This window comes from Amblyomma mixtum, chromosome 4 (assembly GCF_055824585.1).
Source record: "Amblyomma mixtum isolate Tamu chromosome 4, ASM5582458v1, whole genome shotgun sequence".
Taxonomy (NCBI): domain Eukaryota; kingdom Metazoa; phylum Arthropoda; class Arachnida; order Ixodida; family Ixodidae; genus Amblyomma; species Amblyomma mixtum.
The window spans coordinates 89191028-89202937 of NC_143015.1; the positions used below are offsets into that span (position 1 = coordinate 89191028).

Below are 11910 nucleotides of genomic sequence, written 5' to 3' on the forward strand. Positions count from 1 at the left end.
TTCTCCCTCCTGGTGCAGTGATGCACCACTGCCCTGCGATGGCAGGTACTCCCACCGGTGGGCCTAGTGCGACCCAGATTGCTCTTCCCGTGCGACCAATCATTAAGTGCCAGCTGCCACTGAGGGCCGTTTGCTCACAATCCACTGGCAGGTTGTGATGAAGCTGCACCGTTACGTGACCAAGACGGCCCACCTGCATCCTAGGCTGCTCTCTGGGCACCACCTGCCCGAGTCATGCTCCTGAGTTTTCTCACGCGACGCCGACAACGCCAACACGGGATTTTCTGGCCAACACCACCTTCAACAATATCGCGCTGAAAATGAGAGGGGAAGGCATTGTTGCGGTAAAGAATATATTTATAGATATTTACAGATAGAAAAGAACAGCTGCGAGCGGCACCGAGATAACAGTCAGAACTTCATTGTTGTCTTCGTCTCCTCTCACTCGATCCATCGCTCATTCTCGTCGTCGTCTACCAGCTTCAGGACCCCCGGCTGCTGAAACGCCGTCTCAGCATTAGGGTGGCGACGTATAAGCGTCGTGATAAGGTTTAAGGCGGCAGACGTGGACGATGTCGCTGGTGGCGCCAGAGGACGATGGTGAGGTCGCGAGGGGAGCAGTTTCATAGTTCACGTCGGTGACACGGCGCACCACATGGTAAGGGCCACGATAGTGAGAAAAGCTTCTCACAGAGGCCGACGCTGCGAGACGGCGTCCAGAGAAGGACGAGTGATCCTGGGGTATATTCTACTGCCTGGTGACGGCGGCCGTATGGGAACGTCTGGGAAACTTAGGCATGGAGTCGACTACGTGCTATTTGGCGCGCCAGCGTGGCCTGGGCGATGGCGTCCCGAGCGTAAGCAGTGGTGGGTACTGAAGAAGGTGGCATGTGTGTGTCCAAAGGCAAGGTGGGATGCCTACCAAACAAAAAGTAGAAAGGGGAATAGCCTGTTCGGTCATGAAAGGAAGAGTTATCCGCAAATGTCACATAATGCAAGGCTGCTTCCCAATCTCGGTGGTCTGGCGAGGCGTACATGGCTAACATGTCGGTGAGCATGCGGTTGAACCTTTCCGTAAGCCTGTTGGTTTGTGGGTAGTAAGCTGTCACGAGCTGCTCCTGCGTGTTACACGAACGAAGAATGTCATGAACTACTCTGGACAGGAAATAACCACCGCGGTCGGTGAGCAGTTGACGATGGGCGCCATAGTGAAGGATTAGGTCTTGTAGAAGAAAATATGCGACGTCGGTAGCGCAGCTGGTCCGCAAGGCATGCGTGATGGCGTACCGAGTCGTATAATCAGTTGCGACCGCGATCCACTTGTTGCCGTAGAGGGACGTCGGAAAAGGAACAAGAAGGTTGAGGCCAACATAGTGATAAGGTTCCGGAGGTATGTCGATTTGCTGTAGAAGACCGGCAGGCAAAGTGGGGGGCTTTTTTCGACGTTTACACAGGTCGCAAGTGGCCACGTAACGCTTGACGGAACGATACAGACCAGGCAAAAGAAGCGGTTCCGCACCCGAGCGTACGTGCGGGACACGCCAAGGTGACCGGCTGTCGGCAGATCGTGCAATTCTTCAAGGACAGAAGAGGGTAGACGTTGAGGTATCACTAGCAACAGCCGAGGACCACCGGAGCGTAGGTTGCGGCGATACAAAACGCCGTTCTGGAGCACATAAAGGTTCAGAGACGGAGATCGGTTTGCAGAACGGATGCCATCGAAGATAGGTCGTAAAGATGAGTCAGTCATGGCGCTGTTCGTTGGCAATATCGGCGAGATCAGAGATAGCTAAGGGGCAGGGCAGGGTCTCAGCGTCTTCTAGGTTAGGTGGCTCCACAGAGTATCTGGATAAACAGCCAGCGTCCTGGTGATGACGCCCTGACCTGTACACGACGGAGTATGAATATTCTTGGAGGCGCAAACCCCACGACCAAGGCAACCGGTGGGATCTTTTAGTGAAGACAGCCGGCAGAGAGCGTGGTGTTCATTGACAACAGCGAATGAACGGCCGAACAGGTAGGCTCTGAATTTAGCTACTGCCCAGACAAGGGTGAGACACTCGAGCTCAGTAATGGAGTAATTTTGCTCTGCGGCGAAAAGTAGGCGGCTGTCATAAGCGATGGCTCGATCTTGGCCCTGTTGAAGTTGGGCTACCAGGGCGCCGATCCCATATCCGGAGGCGTCGGTGCGAACCTCTGTGGAGACGACGGGTCAAAATGTGCCAAGATGGGTGGAGTGGTCAGCAAATGAACCAGGGATGAAAATGAGTTCCCTTGAGCAGGGCCCCAGATAAAGGGGGTGTCGTTCTTAAGAAGAACAATGAGGGAACGAGCGACGCCGGCGAAATCTTTGATAAAACGGCCAACATACGAGCACAAGCCGACGAAGCTGCGCACATCTTTCGATGACTTCGGAAGAGGAAAGTCCTTCACAGCTTCAATTTTGACGGAATCTCGGCGGACACCTAAAGCGTCAACAAGGTGTCCGAGAATAGTGAGTTGGCGGCCACCCCACTTGCATTTCGATGAGTCCAGCTAAAATCCGGCGTTACGGAACACTGCCAAAATACTGGAGAGGCACTCTAGGCGCGCGGCAAAAGTAGGCGAGAAAACTACAGCATCGTCTAGGTAACAGAGGCAGAGGGACCATTTAAAGCCGCGAAGAAGGGAGTCCATCATTCGTTCAAGGGTAGCCGGGGCGTTATAGAGTCCGAATGGCATGACTTTAATCTGGTATCAGCCATCAGGCGTGACGAAGGCGGTCTTTTCGCGGTCCTTTTTATCAACGGCAATTTGCTAGTACCCCGACCGAAGATCAATTGAAGAGAAATATTTGATGCCGTGGAGGCACTCTAATGCATCATCGATCCTCGAGAGAGGATATACGTCTTTTTTGTGATGCGTTTGAGGTGCCAATAACCAACGCAGAAGCCCCAGCTGCCGTCCTTCTCTTTTACCAGACCGGCTGATGAAGCCCAAGAGCGCGACGAGGGCTCGATGATGTGTTGTGTGAGCATCTTGTCCACCTCTTGATTAATGACGGTGCGTTGGGCGCTCCACGCTCGGTACGGACGTCTGCGGAGGGGAGCGGAAACACCGGTGTTTATGCAATGCGTCGCCACAGAGGTACGAGCCAAAACACGGATATCAAAGTCGAAGATGTCGCGAAAAGATGATAAGAGGCACCTAAGATCGTGAGCTTGCATCGGTGGTAGGTCAGAAGCGATCATGTCGGCGTAGTTGTCCGTTGGTTTCTCTGTTCATGGGGCCACGGGCAACCGACATAGATTAGTGGAAGATAAGCAGCTGTCCACCACTGATATGACATATTCGGAAGCAGGGCACAGCGTGGCGAATGAGATGCCTTGCGGGAGTGGTTGGATGGACGAGCCGAAGTTCAGTACCGGACGATACGCTCTGTTTGCCCACATTATAGATACAGTGTGTGCAAGCGCAATGCTTCGTGTGAGGGCGACATCAAGTTCCGGGTGACTACGTAGTGACCATCACGTACTGAGGGAACAGATGAAAAAGAAATGTAAATTGCGGCTTGAGGTTGTAGACGGACAAAGTCGACAGCATAAAGACGAGGTATAACTGGGGTCGGCGACTATGCAGAAAGAGGAAAGTCAAGCTGAACAATGCTAGTGGCGCAGTTGATGAGGGCTGAATGCTGAGAAGTCGAGGCCAAGAATGACTTCATGAGGACACTGGTCCAGAACAGACAATAGGACGAATGTATGGCGGCCGGACATGGTCACACGGGCTGTGCATAGACCAACCACAGGGTGTGTTCCGCCGGCGGCAACGCGGAGAACGGCCGTGGGCGCAGAGGTCAGTACTTTTCGGGGGCGGCGTCGTAGGGTTGAACTCATGACGGATACGTGCGCGCCTGTATCAATCAGGGCTGCCGCAGGCGCTTCATCGACATGAATGGCGAGAAAATCATGGTGTGCGCTAAGTGCTAAGCGAAGACTTTGGGACTGGGGCTGTACTGCAGCATCACCTCCAGACACTGCAGCGCGTATTTTTCCGCTTGCGAACGTCCGTAGGGGCCAGGAGAGGAGCGACGGCGTTGGGGCGAACGAGACTGTCGACGCAGGAGGGACGGGGAGCGGCTGGCGCGGGGCATCTGGTCGTCGACTGTAGCGCTGTGCTAGGCTGGAGGGGGCGTGAAGTTGCTGGGCTATTCGTCGTCGCGGTGGGAGCTGAGAGGACGGTATGTGCTACGACGGGACCAATAATTACGACAGTGACGGGAGATGTGACCAATGGGGTGGCAGAGGAAACAAATGGGCCTGTCGTGGGCTGTCCGCCAGTCGTTAGGGTTTCGTCGACGTGGATTGAAGTACGAGGATCGTCCAGGAGCAATCGCAGTGATTTCGGGTGGTGGTGAAGACCGTACAGGGCTGACGGGCAAGAGACCAAGGTTTGAAAGCTCTTGACGGACGACGGCTTGTACCAGAGAGATGGCAGGCAAGTGGTTGTCGCCAGCACGTAGAGGCAGGAGGGCAGGGGACATAGCTTCGAGCTCGCGTCGGATGATGCGGGTCACATTTTCTGAAGGCGCTGGAGTTTTTCTGTGCCGCAGGTCTTCACAGGAGGAAGCTGCAGCCGTGTGGGGAAGGCGTGTGTACGCTGGCTAATACGCCTGCGTTTGGCTTCCTCGAAGCGTCGACATTCCTTAATAATTACGTCGACTGTAGTGCAGTTTTTTGTATATGAGCAAGTTGAAGGCATCGTCGGCGATTCCTTTCAACACGTGGCCCACTTTGTCAGACTCGGGCATGTTGGTGTCAGCTTTGTGGCAGAGGGTCAACACGTCCTGAATGGACGAAACATAGGACTCCGTAGAAGTTTGAGCTCGGGAGACAAGGTCCCTCTTAGCGGCAAGCGTTCGGCCGAGCAGCCGTCGAAACAGTTCGCGCAGTTTCTCTTTGCACACTTCCCAGCTGGTCACATCGTCGTCGTGGGTCTTATACCAGACCCGGGAGATGTCTCTTAAATAGAAGACGAGATTTGCGAGCACAAGGGTCGGATCCCAGCGGTTGTAGGTACTCACGCGTTCGTACATGTGGATCCAGTCATTGACGTCAATGTTGTCGGTACCAGAAAATGCCTCTGGGTCACGAGGGGGACAAAGAACGAGTGATGGCATGGCCGGTGCTGATTTTTTTCTGGGGGCGTCTTGGGTTATGAATAGCGAAGGCAACGGGCAGCCGCTCCGGAGCTCCGTCGTCGGTAGGTGTAGGGGAAATCCGCAGCTCCACCAGATATGTTCTGGGAAAGAATATATTTACAGATATTTATAGATAGAAAAGAATAGCTGTGAGCGGCACCGAGAACACAGTCAGAACTTCGTTGTCGCCTTCAACGTCTCCGACTCGATCCATCGCTCATTGTCGTCGTCGTCTTCGTCGTCTACCCGCTTCAGTATTTTGCCACAGAACTGTTCTGAACACATTCTGCTGTTCTGTTTGTTATTGAGCACTCTCTGGCGCAGATCACCTTCTTCCATTTTGAGTTCACCCTGAAACTTCTTTTCCATATATCACCGCATGGTACTGTACGTGGCTAACGGTGTACATCTCATTCTAATTTTTGCCTTTTCATTTAGATAAAGGATCAGGATGTATATGCACTCATGATCGGCATGCAAGATATTCAGCGCACACTCCTCATCGGAAATATATAGCGAAGCATTGTTTCGAGTTGCATTCGCCTAAGCTTCGAGATCAGACTTATTGAGGACTCTAAAAATGATGCAGCGCTTGCGTTGGTGGAAACATGGGCTTTATTAGCGTGAATGTTACGCACGTTGCTGATTGACGTTTCGCCTGATCCATGACCCGAGTTGTGTCAGTACGATGTCGATCCTCATAGGAAAGTTTTGCGATGAGCTCAAAAACTCTTTTGCTTTGATGACAAGAAGGTTTGGTTTGGTTTATGGGGTTTAACGTCCCAAAGCGACTAAGGCTATGAGAGACGCCGTAGTGGAGGGCTCCGGAAATTTTGACCACCTGGGGTTCTTTAACGTGCACTGACATCGCACAGTACAGGGGCCTCTAGAATTTCTCCTCTAAAGAAATTCTAGCCGCCGCGGCCGGGATCGAATTGATGACAACAAGCTGACGAATTACAATCAGAAAACATTCACCTATTCGGGGGGCTGCAAATGATTACACACCGAATAAATTCGCTTGTTCCATACTGGTCCATTGAGGGAGCATTTACCCTACTTTGCCTGACTTTGTTCCCTTCTTAAACAGGTATTTTATCTTCATTTGGCTATAGACTACCAAGGGAAAAGGTAAAGGGTTTGCTTGGACTTCTTACCAAGTTAGCTGCGTTCATATTCGAATAGCATTCGCAACGAAGGGAATTCACGCCATTGCCATCAATCAGCGTTTACACTAGATTATTTGATGATTCTCTGTTCAAAAAACTTTGAAATAAATTAGTCCAAATTAGATTCTGTTGTTCGTCTCCCCACGTAATCAAGAACCGAAATAGAAAAAGCATTATTATTTCGTAAGATGCCAACGAAACGTTATTTTCGCTTTATATGAAAGGTTTAAAACCATACAAAAAATTAGTAGGGAATATTTTAAGTGACCGCATGTCCCCGTACAACAACTAATTTTTCCCAAGCGCAATTGGTGACTGGAATTTTTTGCCTAATGACATCCCTTCATGCCCAGATCCTAAAGCATTCTGCGAGAAAATAAGAACTCGTCTTTATTAGCGTTCACTGCTTTCGCCTGCACATACCATCAAGTTTTGTTATCTTGGTTTATATAACGTATAACGTGCATCCTGTGTGAAACAGGGATATTATTACTTGCTTTTTTGTGCCTGAAGTTTTTTGTAGTTCTTTTCTGAATTCCTCTCACTTTTTTTTTGTTCCGCATGCTTTCGTCACGATTCGCCGTATGGAAACCAATATGTAACCCTCCAAACTGCGACTTACAAGTATCTTGTGACTTAAAAGTATTGAACTATCGTGCAGAAACTGGAGACTGATGATAAAGCTTCAGCTAAACCCGACAAAGCTGCGAACAACGGAAGGAAAATTGATAGGTGTGACGTCAAAGCGACACTGAGGAGCAACTGAAGCTAGATTGTATTGAAAAAGAACTACGTCCTAACCACAAAGCGATCATTCTATACCAAACCGGAGCTTTTATAAAGTATAAATAACCCAAAAACGAACTGCAGGTGTATCCATCACCGACTGTGTTTGTAAGCAAATTGCGTGAGCTACATACATTTTTGCCGTGTATCTCAAAGGGCTACATCAATGCTCACTTGAAAACTGCTGCAACGACTGCTTTTCAGGGCATACATAACAAATTCGAATGCCATAAAGGATAATTTTCAAAATTTCATTTTCTCAAGCCTAATTGCGTATTTTGATGTCGGAAAAAAGTCAACATACTTTGAAAGAACAAGGGAATCTATTTTTACTGAAAAATAATTGCATACAGCTGACCTTAGTGTCCTTCTGAGAGGTGGAAAGAGAGAAAAGTGAAGGAAAGAAGGAATACGAGTTAAACTTAACCTAGCTTAAACCAAGATTGGGCATGACAAGGACATGTAATTCCAAGAAAAGTTAGTCGATTATTCTCAAGCGAAGAGGAAGCAAGAGTTGCAGTGGGCACCACAGAGTCAGGATGGCAGAAGTGGTCAGGAAGCCAGTGCAGGCCGCTTTTTTATCAATACGCGAAGGGTGTTTGTCCTGCAGTGGACTTGATCAGGCTGATGGTGGTGATTTATACCCCTGAAGGTCCGATTTCTTACGGAACCAAGACAAAGACACTGCTTCGTATGAATTTGTTGCGCAAAAGATATGTAAACTTGGATTTGGGCACGGCGAAGTGGCCAGGCGACGATCGCTAACTATGCGACTTGTTTTCATCGTACAGGCGCTGTTCCTGTCCGTCAGCGGAGCGCTATCACCGCCCCAGGCTTCTTCGTCGGCAGCAACTGACTTTATCGACAAGCATGCTGGGAATCTTATCATCACCACGAGCGCTACCATTCGTGCGACCAATCAAGGCTTCGTCACGTCATCGGGTACAAGCTGTATAAAAGAAGCACCACACCCAACTTCAGACAGTGGGCACGGCGAAGTGGCCAGGCGACGATCGCTAACTATGCGACTTGTTTTCATCGTACAGGCGCTGTTCCTGTCCGTCAGCGGAGCGCTATCACCGCCCCAGGCTTCTTCGTCGGCAGCAACTGACTTTATCGACAAGCATGCTGGGAATCTTATCATCACCACGAGCGCTACCATTCGTGCGACCAATCAAGGCTTCGTCACGTCATCGGGTACAAGCTGTATAAAAGAAGCACCACAACCAACTTCAGACAGTGGGCACGGCGAAGTGGCCAGGCGACGATCGCTAACTATGCGACTTGTTTTCATCGTACAGGCGCTGTTCCTGTCCGTCAGCGGAGCGCTATCACCGCCCCAGGCTTCTTCGTCGGCAGCAACTGACTTTATCGACAAGCATGCTGGGAATCTTATCATCACCACGAGCGCTACCATTCGTGCGACCAATCAAGGCTTCGTCACGTCATCGGGTACAAGCTGTATAAAAGAAGCACCACACCCGACTTCAGACAGTGGGCACGGCGAAGTGGCCAGGCGACGATCGCTAACTATGCGACTTGTTTTCATCGTACAGGCGCTGTTCCTGTCCGTCAGCGGAGCGCTATCACCGCCCCAGGCTTCTTCGTCGGCAGCAACTGACTTTATCGACAAGCATGCTGGGAATCTTATCATCACCACGAGCGCTACCATTCGTGCGACCAATCAAGGCTTCGTCACGTCATCGGGTACAAGCTGTATAAAAGAAGCACCACACCCGACTTCAGACAGTGGGCACGGCGAAGTGGCCAGGCGACGATCGCTAACTATGCGACTTGTTTTCATCGTACAGGTCAGTTATAGCTTCTCAATCCGTAGTGACGATAGATTTTTGATTTTTCTGCCGTGCCCTCACACCTGTTTAGAAATTGCGTATGAGTGTTTTTGTTCTTGTAGACTTGTTCTGTGTGGGGATGTTGAGGAAAACCCGGGACCATCTGTCGAGGAAATGCTTCAGACGCTAGTGAATGGCCAACAGGCCATCAGAACTGATATTGCTGACTTGATAACTCGCCTTGAAACCACAGAAAAGAGGGTTACAAGCATTGAGGTTAGGCTGGCTAATCTGGAACAAAAATCCGAAATTATTCCTAACACGACCAGCACTTCTGATGTCCAAATTATTATTGATAAAATGCAAGAAGCTCAACAGATAGAACACAAAAAGCTGATCGACTTGGAAAATCGTAGCCGGAAGCCTAACCTTATTGTTTTTGGCGTTGAAGGCAGTTCTGATGAATCAGAATCGTCCTTGCGCAGTGAGGTTATGAAAGAAATATTCGAAGATAAGCTCAATGTAAAATGCACGTCCATTAGCCGCATTTACAGATTTGGGAAACATTCATCCAAAAGACCGATTAGTGTGCGCTTTGACGATTACAGAGAAAAAGAGGCTGTTCAACGTAATGCTCGAAAACTAAAGGGGTCAGGCATGTCGGTCCAAAACGACTACTACACAGAGACGCTCCGAAGGCGGAAGCTTCTCTGGGAAAGCGCCAAGAGCGAAAAAGATGAAGGGAAGAAAGTGAACCTATTTTATGATAAACTTCGCGTTGACGACGTCTTCTATGTATGGGATGACAATACGATGTCCCGCCTGGCGCTACCGAAGAAGGCAGCTGCCTTGCCTGATAGCTAGCAAACAAAGTTGAGTGAGTTACGCATGGTTTCTTTGAACGCTAGAAGCATAGCAAACAAAACAGACGCTTTGGAGACACTTCTGATTTGGTACGATCCCCATATTTGCGTGATCACTGCGACCTGCCTGCACGACGATATAAATGATGATGAAATCGTACCACCGGGGTATCACCTGTATCGGCGTGATAGAGGCGCACGTGGTGGCGGTGTAGCAGTTGTTACGAAGGAATATGTTGATGTTACTGTCTGTGAACAAATTGCTGCGCACGAAAGTCTCTTGTTGAAACTTTGCCTTTTCGGAGTGAATTTTTTTCTGTGTGCGGTATATCGTGCTCCGGATGCTGATGACTGTTTCTTGGACCGTTTATACGACCACCTCCAAGGGTTTGGCGGAAGGAATGTTGTCATCACGGGAGATTTTAACCTACCATCGATTCACTGGAGCTCCTTGAATTATGGAATTTCTAGATCAGCAGATGCAGTGCTAGATATGATGTTTTATTTGAACTTAGAACAGCGTGTTCGTGAATTCACTCGTGGCACTGCGATTCTCGATCTTTTATTCACCACTGAGTTGTTTCATAGTTCTGAGGTTTCAGTAGAAGACGGATTTTCTGACCACAAGTTAATATTTTTGAGGTGGCTATCACAAAATCACACTCGGCAGAAAAAAATACAGAGAGTAGTAAAAGATTTTTCCAGGGCTGTTGATGTTACAATCATTGATTACTTGGATATCCAGTTTGACAACGTGGTCAATAATGTTGAAATTTCCTGGAAAAAGTTTTGCGGCGCCATCAAATTTTGCGTTAATAACTATGTACCCTCAAGGAATCTTCGTAGCCGACGCTTCACTCCCTAGATTACCCGTGACATTATCCATACCAAGCGTAAGATGAAACGACTAAGGAGGCACCACAACACGACAACTACACGCTTCCATGAACTAAGGCAAGAGTTATTGGCAAAGGTTAGGGAATCTAGAAGTAATTACTTTGGTCATCGTCTTACTGCCTTCATAAAGAGCGATGCCAAAAAATTCTGGCGTCACCTAAATGAAATGAAAGCAAAAAGGAAATTAAGAAAATTAAAATCGGAGATGCAACAATATCTGATCCCACTGAAATCGCCGAACATTTCAACGGTTACTTCCAGAGTGTATTCACTGCCACAGAAGAATTCAGGGTTCACAGTACACACTCAGCAGGCGCGGATGATCTCGTGGTTTCTAGGGAAGGGGTCACAGCTATGCTTTTAAAACTCGATACTAAAAAACCTTCTGGTCCTGACGATATACCGAATTCTTTTCTGCGACGGTACGCGGAACAACTATCTCCATTCTTGACAGATATCTTCAACTTATCACTTGCCACAGGGGAAATACCACATGACTGGAAGAAAGCACGTGTGGTTCCCATTTACAAAAATGGTGATCGTTTATCTGTGTCAAATTACCGCCCCATTTCAATCACAAGTACGTGCAGTAAGCTCTTAGAACACGTCATTGCCACCTACATCAGAGATTTCTTGGAAAGCCGCAACCTTCTATCACAGTATCAGCACGGTTTTAGGAAGCACATGTCAACTGTTACCCAACTTGTCTGTACTGTTCATGATTTCGCACAAGCTCTTGACATGAATGGCCAGCTAGATGTGCTGCTTTTAGACTTCTCGGAGGCGTTCGATAAAGTGCCGCATGGAAAGTTGCTGTACAAATTGGAATGCATTGGTCTTCCTTCCTGCGTTTTGCAGTGGATTTGCGCGTACCTTAGAGATAGGCAGCAGTTTGTTGAAATTATGAATTGCTCTTCTAAAACGCTGTCTGTGACTTCTGGTGTCCCCCAAGGCAGCGTCTTGGGGCCGCTATTGTTTTTGATATATATCAATGATTTGTCTGATGTCGTTCATGGTGGCGTTGCTATCCGATTGTTCGCGGATGATTGCGTGCTTTTTAAGAACATCACAGCACCAAATGACCATACAACATTACAAGCAAACCTAGAGGCTATTCATGAGTGGTGCATTCGATGGGGAATGCAACTAAATGCACAAAAAACAGTTCTGTTGCGAGCTACAAGGAAGAAAAATATCAGCACCTATTCTTACTTGCTTAACAA

At 48.7% G+C, this 11910-nt stretch overlaps 1 pseudogene; it reads right to left on the reverse strand.

The window, feature by feature from the left end:
• Positions 1 to 3964: 3964 nt before the first annotated feature.
• Positions 3965 to 5074, reverse strand: LOC149347346 (uncharacterized; annotated as a pseudogene).
• Between the last annotated feature and the right edge of the window lie 6836 nt (positions 5075 to 11910).